Here is an 8688-nt window from a genome sequence, read left to right as displayed (position 1 = left end):
AATTTTTAGTATAATTGCTAATCTAAACAATCTAAGAACTTTTATTACCTTTTATTAATTTGAAGTTTTTATTACCATGCGTGAAAACCCACTTTTTCCATTGTATAAAAAACTCAGTTTTATAGTTTTATAAAATATATAAGTATCATATAAATATTTTTTATATAAGAGTAAACTTATTTATATGTACAATAAATATTTTATAATATGTATTATAAAAAGGGATCACCAATTTGTTCAGAATTAAATTTCTTTAATATAGTATCTCATTTGCTTGGAATGGAATCTAATGGAAATCTCAACATTGAAACCAGAGATTAAAAAATGTATATTTTAAGTATGTTAAAAATAATTAAATACTCCTGGTACTCTATAACTGCCTTGTTGCTAAAGAAATTGAGATTCTGTACTAGGTAGTGTCTGCTGTCATTCCCTTAAGCCTGCTTCTATGCCTGAATATACTCTATTTATTGAATTTAGTCTACCATATTCCTGTCTATGACACTTCAGAAGTTCCAGATCACTCAAATTAACAAAGTCCCCAAATAAATATAATTCCAGCATCTGGATCATCCTCCCAAGGAACAAAATCAAGAAATGATTCCTTGATAATTTCTCTATTTCCTTCTTCAGAAAAAAGGGTCTTGTGCTGGCCATGTGGCCTGGGTTGGAGCGTCATCCCATATGTACACCAAAAGGTTGCCAGTTTGATTCCCAGTCAGAGCACATACCTAGGTTGTGGGTTTGATCCCCAGTCCGGGTGTGTACAGGAGGCAACTGATCAATATTTCTCACATCCATGTTTCCCTCTATCTCTCTCTCCCTGTCTCTCCAAAATCAGTTAAAAAAAAAGAAAGAAAGAAAAGAAACAAAAAAAATCTTGGGTGAGGATTAAAAATTTTTTTTTGGATCTTTTGCAACTTGGATGTATTTGTACACTAAACTTAGTTGAACTATTTGAAAATACTTTCAGTTGCATAAGCAATGAAAGAAAAATATGAAGGTTCTTTAATTTATCTAGTTAATTATTTTCCTAAGTTTGGCTTAAGCATTTGATAGTTTAATTTAATTTTGCATTTTAGGGCTTAACTATTTATAAATCCAAAAGCTTCTCAATGCCTACATCATAATCCATTAAAAGCTTTGTGCTCACTTTTCTACATCAATACATTGAAAACCCTTATTGTATAAAAAAGTTATGAAAATAAATGATTATTTCAATAAGGTAAGCAACATCAAGGTTTATAACTGATGTTTGAGATTTCCTACTTCTATCCTCTTGAAGTTATTTTCTCGATTGTCAAAAACCATAAAATATAGTCATTGAAACTTTAAAAAAATGAAATGTTGCTAATTTTGTTACTTTGAAGTTTAATTTTTTTTTCACTTAACATCATATAATGGACAAATCTTCAGGTCACTGTTTACTGTCCTAATTCATTATCTTTCATTGCTGTGTGTATTATTGTACCATAATATAGCCAATGAATTTCTGGACAACTTTAGAATGACTTTAGTTTCTCAAAAATGTTTCTCCAAGTATTGTATTTTACCAGTCTTGTTATACTTTCCTAGTGGTGTGCATTTTTATTTATGTAGAGCAAGTTTTAATGTTTCTCTATGTTATTAAAAAACATAATAGCAAAAATGTTCCATTCATCCGTTCATTTGTCCATACTTTCAACAAGTATTTATGGATCATTTAGGAGCTGTCGTAGAACTTAATGATTCGTCAGTGAACAAAAAAGACAACATCCCTGCTTTCATACATCTTACATACTAATTGAGAGAGAGAGAGAGAGAGAGAGAGAGAGAGAGAGAGGCCATAGACAAATAAGTAAGACAGATGATGATGTTACCAGAAAAGGGAATGGTGGGGAGCGGGTCTGCCTCGGGCCTGACACCACTGTGCGGGTTCTTGACTTTGTGCAGGAAGGACTTCACAATGTGAGTCCAGGTGATTGTGAGAGTGTGTTTATTAAAGCTGGGGGCAGTAAAGCAAGAAAGGGCTTAGGATAGAAGAAGCAACACGAGAGAGCTTAGGTAGGGGTGCTTTGGCTTACGGAGAAGCCAGAGAAAAGAGGTACTTGGAGACAGGTTCAGGGGGTTAGCCTGGATGAGATGCCGCTGACCACCGCTCCCCTGATTGCAAGCCTTGTAGGGACCCTTGGAGTTTAGGAGATGTGTGCCTGTGGGGGAAGAAAGGGGAGAAAGGAAAGCTACAGGTATACTCCCAGGAGTTAGAGAGCACTCTAGGAATCTTTGTTTTGAGGGCTTTTAAAGGCGGGGAGTTTAGGGGCAGTCTCAGGGAAGGATCTTAATAGAATATTCATCGGCTTTTCCAGGTGTATCCTTTCAGGATCATGGTCTCCACTGACTGGTCAGTGGCAGGGAAGGGGGTCATTACAGCTGCTCCTGGCATCACCCACCTGGATTTGCTGCTTTTCTGGGCCTGGAGCTGAACACAACTGAGGCCTAGATGTTATCTCTAGGGAGGTGACCCTCTGTATCTGGCTGTAAATTGCTCAGCCAATATGTTCTGCTGTCTCAGTTTTCCTATTCTACTTTTCCTGGTTACTAGTCTACTCCATGACAGATATTGTAGAAAAAAGTAAAGAAGAGAAAACACAGAACAAAAAAAAACCAAAATGGATTATGCTTGGGGATGGGAAAGAGGTTTGGTATTTTATGTAAAACAATCAAGGAAGGCTGCAATTGATCAGGTAGCTTTCGAACAAGGTCCTCAATTTAGTATTGGAAATAATCTAGTAAACGTCAGGAGAAAATTCCAAGTTGAGAGAACAGTAACTGCAAAGGCCCTGAGGTAGGAGTGTGCTTGGTTCATGTGAGAAACAGTAAAGAAGCTGGTGTGAATTCAATAGAGAAAAGAGGGAGGATTAGGAAAAGATGAGATTAGGGAGGCCCTTGTGAAACCCCACACAGAGTGAGAGGGGAAGTCACTGGGTGAGAATGACGGGATCTGACCCCCCTTTAAAGATAGCTCCTTGCCAGGTGCGGGGTGAGTAGACCGTAGTGGGAAGCAGGGAGACTAACCTGCAGGATACGGCCGTAATCCCTGGGAGAGATGATGGTGCCTAGAACCAGTCAGGTAACAGCAGATGTATTAATGGTCAGATGTTGGATGTATTTTGATGGTAGAAGCAACAAAATTTGGTGCTGGCTTTGTTTGGGTGAGTGCTGTGGGAGGAAAATAAGAAGTCAAGGTTGACTCTAACCTTAGAAAAATGATAGAGTTGCTTTATATCAGGATGGGGTTGATGGTGAGAGGAGCAGGTTTGGAGGAGGACAGGGATAGCAGTTTGTTTCTGGATGTGCTAAGTTTGTGATGAATTCAAGTGGAGATGGTGAGCAAGCAGGTGGATTTGAATTTGGTGTTCAAGGGAAAAGTCTGGACCACCAGCATGTCCAAGCCTGGGTGAGAGGACCAAGGGAGTGAATGCAGCAGGGAAGAGAGGAGGTCTGAGCTCTGGGGCCTGCCAGCGAGCAAAGGAAACAGAAAACACAGCCACTGAGCTGGTCAGAGAACCAGGAGAGAGTGGTTAGAAAGTGTCAAGGGGGCAGAGATCGACTGGGTCAAAAGAGCCCCATAAACGAAGGAGGAAGAAGACTGAGGATTAACCATTGACTTCTGTAGTGTGAGAGTCATTAATGAGATTGACAAGACCCCTTTTTGATGGAAGGGCAGAAGAAAGCCAGATTGGAGAGGGTTTCCAAGGAGCAGGAGGAAAAAGATAGAGAAAAACTGTAGTAACACTTTCCACGAGTTCTACTGTAAAGAACACAGAGAAATGATGTGGAAGCTGGAGGGGTAAGTGGGATCAAGGGAAGCTTAACCTTTTTTTAAATGTAATTACAGTATGTTTGTATGTAAATGAGGATGATTCTTTAAAGAGGAAAAAGTCACAGCTGCAGGAGTAAGATGGGACAAATGCTCTTGAGTAGGAGAGAGGATCCCCCGGGCATACAGGAGTGGTCACCCTCTGAAGTTCACTCACAACAAGGCGGGGAACAAGTGCAGGCTTTGTAACTCTCGTGTACTTGTTGGTACTTGTGGGGGAAACAGGACGAAAAGTCTCTGATTCTTTTATTTCTCAGTGAAATGGGAAACAAGGTCATTTATCCAGGAGAGAGGATTTAGAAGTTTGAAAAGAGAAGTAGTAAGATATGAAAGTTTCATTTGGTGGGAAAGAAATACCTGCATGGGTCCCAGTGTAAAAAATTTAATTCACTGGATAGTCACAACCATTGTTTGTTATTTTAAAATTCAAATTGATTGTATGTACAGAAGCAATGTATTTCTGAAATATCGGACTGAGTGACCACCATATCTAAGAGTCCCATATGGTGGCAAGTTGATACTCCTGTTTTCTCTTTTTTGCCTAGCAGTAAGATGGGAAATAGAAAAGGGTCAAATCTCACAAAATTACAGTTGTTTTGGTGAGAAAAGGAAAGTTAAAAGATAGTTACGGAATAGCAATTTTAAAAAGTTATTCTTCCTGTGGACATTTCAAGATAGAGGTATTGTTTTTATTATAAGTGCCTAGTTATATAACCAAAATACCACTGAGCAAATCCAATACTTGATTATACCAATTTTTTGGTTTTAAAAACAAGTTTTTCTTTTCCTACTATTGCTATTATTCTATCACTAAGAATACTTTCCTTACACATAATTTTCATCTTTTTCACATTTATCACTCAATGTTATAAAGAAAACACAGGCTCTCTGCTCCTCCTGTTCGACAGACAGCCATGTCTTCCTGCGCAGTGCCAGCCGCAACCCTGAGACCTGATGGTAAAGATTGGAGTGAACGGATTTGGTCGTATTGGGTGCCTGGTCACCAGGGCTGCTTTTAACTCTGGCAGAGTGGATATTGTCACCATCAATGACCCCTTCATTGACCTCAACTACATGGTCTGCATGTTCCAGCATGACTCTACTCATGGCAAGTTCAAAGGCACAGGCAAGGCTGAGAACGGAAGGTTGTCAGCAATGGAAAGTCCATCTCCATCTTCCAGGAGTAAGATCCCGCCACCATCAAATGGGGTGATGTTGGTGCTAAATATATTGTGGAGGCCACTGGTGTCTTCACCACCATGGAGAAGCTGGGTCTCACTTGAAGGGTAGAGCCAAGAGGGTCATCATTTCTGTCCCTTCTGCAGGTGCCCCCATGTTTGTGATGGGTGTGAACCATGACAAGTATGGCAGCTCCATGAAGATTGTCACAATGCTTCCTGCATCACTAGCTGCTTGGCCCCCATGGTCTGGGGGCAACCTTGGCATCGTGGAGGGATTCATGACCACAATCCATGCCATCACTACCACCCAGAAGACCGTGGATGGCCCCTCTGTGAAGCTGTGGTGCAATGGCTGAGGGGTTGCCCAGAACTGTTGGGAACTGTCCCATCTGGTTTCAGGGACTGTAGCCTTGCCGACAGGTGAGAAGGCCCCAAGGCTGGAGCTAAGCAAGGAGGCCTTGGGAAAACATGCCCCTGAGGAGACAAAACCTGTACCCCTGGCAGAGGTGCAGCCCTGGCCTCCCTCACATCTCCCTGCTTGGCCCTGGAGGATGGCTGGTTAGTCAATGATGGGTAAGACCTCTCAATGGAAGGGAAACCTAAGACAGACACAGTAGCGTAGAGGCCATAATGGGAAGGACTTGGGGGACATGGAGAAGAGGCAAAAGACCCTCACCCCTCGGCTTTGTCATGGCCAGAGTTCTCATTCCATCTGAAAGAAGTTTCCTTATCTCTCGGTGGCTCTGCCCCCCTCCCACCTGGCTCAGGCTTGAAACAATACTAAAGGCAGGTACAGCCCTAAACTGGGTTGGGCAGTTCCCAAGGACAATTAGGCGTGGAAAAGGAATGCATTAAATCCTATGAAACTTACTTTGCTGGGAATGCCCTGGAGTTAATGAGTACTGATGCTTGGGGTTGAGCATAGAATATGATCAGTTTCCCAGGTTTCAGTGCTGAGTGGGTGCCACCTTGACCTGAGGCAAATCTCTTGTGTTCCTTCAATTGTTATTTATGATCTCTATTTGTTTTATGTAAACATAGCCTTTTGACATTAGTTGATAAGCTTTATATCCACGTTGTATACCTCTGCGCATACGGTTCTCACAAAAGCCACTTCAAGAGAAGGGCTCAAGGGCCTTTTCCACTAGAGGGAAGTGCCACCCCATTCATCTGGCAGACCGAGGAAAGTGTCTGGGATGACTTATTTTATTTCCCCGTCTGTGATGACCTGGAGTGTACTCTGCAGGACAGAGTCCATCCTCCACCTCACAGAACATCATCCCTTCTTCTACTGGTGCTGCCGAGGCTGTGTCAAGGTCATCCCTTGAGTTGAATAGGAAGTTCACTGGCATGGCCTTCTGTGTCCCTGCCCTTAATGTGTTAGTTGTCAATCTAACCTGCTGCCTGGAGAAAGCTGCCAAACACAATGACATCAAGAAGGTACTGAGAAGGCATCAGAGGGCCCCCTCAAGGGTGTCTTGGGCTATGCTGAAGACCAAGTTGTCTCCTGTGACTTTAACAGTGACACCCACTCTTCCACCTTCAATGACGGGGCTGGCATCGCCCTCAATGACCACTTCGTCAAGCTCATTTCCTGATATGACAATGCATTTGGCTACAGCAAGAGGGTGGTAGACTTTATGGCCCACATAGCCTCCAAGAAGTATGAGCCCCCTGGACCACTAGCCCCAGCTGGAGGAAGAGAGATCCTCAACTGCTAGGGAGCCTTTGCATTGATCACCAAGACACTGAGAAGCTCCTGACCTCCACAGTTTCCCTCCTAGACGCCGTGAAGAAGGGGAAGGGTTTAGGTAGCCCTACGTTGTCATGCATCATCCATAAAGTTCACTGTACTCAGCCAAAAAAAGAAAAGAAAAGACAAATGCTTTTAAGTAAAATAATTGTATTGTTCACTCAATAGTCTTTTTTAAATTCAGAAGTGTTAATTTTTTATTACTATGTTGTATAATGAGGTGAAGAATTTTATTCTACAGAATATTCTCATGAGAGAAGAATGTCATTTACCAAAGAACTCAGTGGGGAGTAGATCTGACTAGAAGGGAGGAACTTCTAAGCTAGAAGAGAAGGAGGAAAGAGGGACAAAAGGAAAGGTGATTGGCAGTTTCCCAGGAGAACTGAGAGTAAGAAGAAGATAAGAGGTGTGAAGCAGTTCTAGAATTTGAAAGAATTAGAAAGAAAGGGAAACAGAACCTCTTTATTGCTCTTAAAACTATAAAAATAACACCTGGAATTATTTTCAATTACTTTTGCTTGTTGGACTTTTTTCTTCAAATTTGTAATTCTCTTGAAACTGTATGGTGTGAGTTCTTAGTATATCATAGGGTTACAGCTATAATCAACACTTTTATGATTCACATTTATCACTCAATGCTATGATAAATAAAACACAAATACTTTTAACGTAAAGTAACTGTGTTGCCTACTTACCAGTTTTGTTTACAAGAAGCTGTTAATTTGTTATTACTATGTTGTATAAGGAGGTGAGAAATTTCATTTACCGGCAGGTCTCATTTAAAACTATAATGAAGCCTCACTCATCGTTTTGTGCCTGTAACTGCTACACTAAGTATTGTGTTTCTCAAGTGAAAGACAATTCTTTAGTAGAGGGATTTATTTTTTGTTTCGAGCTGGGACATAGTCACTTTTTTGGATATAGATGAACTTTTTCTTTTTATATATATTCAAACTTGTTTTTATGATAATTATTGTCATTTCTATTATCACTAGCATAATTGCCTATTTTTAGTGGTTTGTAAGATGGTTAGAAAAGGAATAGACTTTACATTGCTTGTGCATTTCTTTCCTTAATCAATTTATGTTTATAATAGACTCCATAGATATTTATATTTTCTATTTCAGATGTATAATTTAAAGAACTATATGGATCAGGACAACTGTAATAGCATAATCAATAAAATATAATTAAAAAAAGAACTATATGGAATCTGACATAATTATTGTGCTTTGAGAATATAATCCATATGGACATAAAATGCTCACATAACTGTAATTATTTGATACTGGTGAACCTGGGAAACATTTTCTTTCAAATTTGATTATGGTTTGTCTTGATAAAATGCCATTTTTGTCAGTTGCTCATCAAAAGAATTCTCCATGAAATATCTACTGTAAACATCGGACATTAAACCTGTATTAAATGAAGCATCTCATCTAATGAACTTCAGGAATTTTGGAGTCTGTGGGAAGAAGAAGGAAAAAGAACATCAGCCTCTTCCAGGTGGAGGGTGTGACTGTGTCCAGAATGCCGGCTTTGCACCAGAGTTGGAGAAGGCACCGTCTGTCAAGGCAGTTCAGCTCTGGCCTGTTCCCCAGAAAGCAACAGCAGGGCCATAGTTCCCTGTGAAACTAGAAAAGATACTTTAAAATGTTTTTTTTTTGTTCTTTCAAAGACAATGCCTTGGATTATGCATGGAAAAATATATGTTTATAAAACTGAGGAGTTATGTGATAAATTTTCACTTGAGCATAAGGGTTAAAACTCTACGTTCTACAGCCAGGCTGCCTGAATTGAAGGCATGGTTCTGTTACTTACTAGACCTGTGATTCTGAGTAGGTTACCCTATGCTTCTTTGCCTCAGTTTTACCATCTTATCATGAAAACAGTAC

At 40.3% G+C, this 8688-nt stretch overlaps 1 pseudogene; it reads left to right on the top strand.

The window, feature by feature from the left end:
• Nucleotides 1-4813: 4813 nt before the first annotated feature.
• On the top strand, nt 4814-6638 carry LOC129085658 (glyceraldehyde-3-phosphate dehydrogenase-like; annotated as a pseudogene).
• Nucleotides 6639-8688: the final 2050 nt, after the last annotated feature.

This window comes from Pteronotus mesoamericanus, unplaced genomic scaffold, assembly GCF_021234165.1.
Source record: "Pteronotus mesoamericanus isolate MK-2021 breed Mesoamerican mustached bat unplaced genomic scaffold, CSHL_Meso_final scaffold_31, whole genome shotgun sequence".
Taxonomy (NCBI): Eukaryota; Metazoa; Chordata; class Mammalia; order Chiroptera; family Mormoopidae; genus Pteronotus; species Pteronotus mesoamericanus.
Note: the sequence above shows the minus strand (reverse complement) of the source record. Positions and strands in the feature narration are given on the sequence as shown.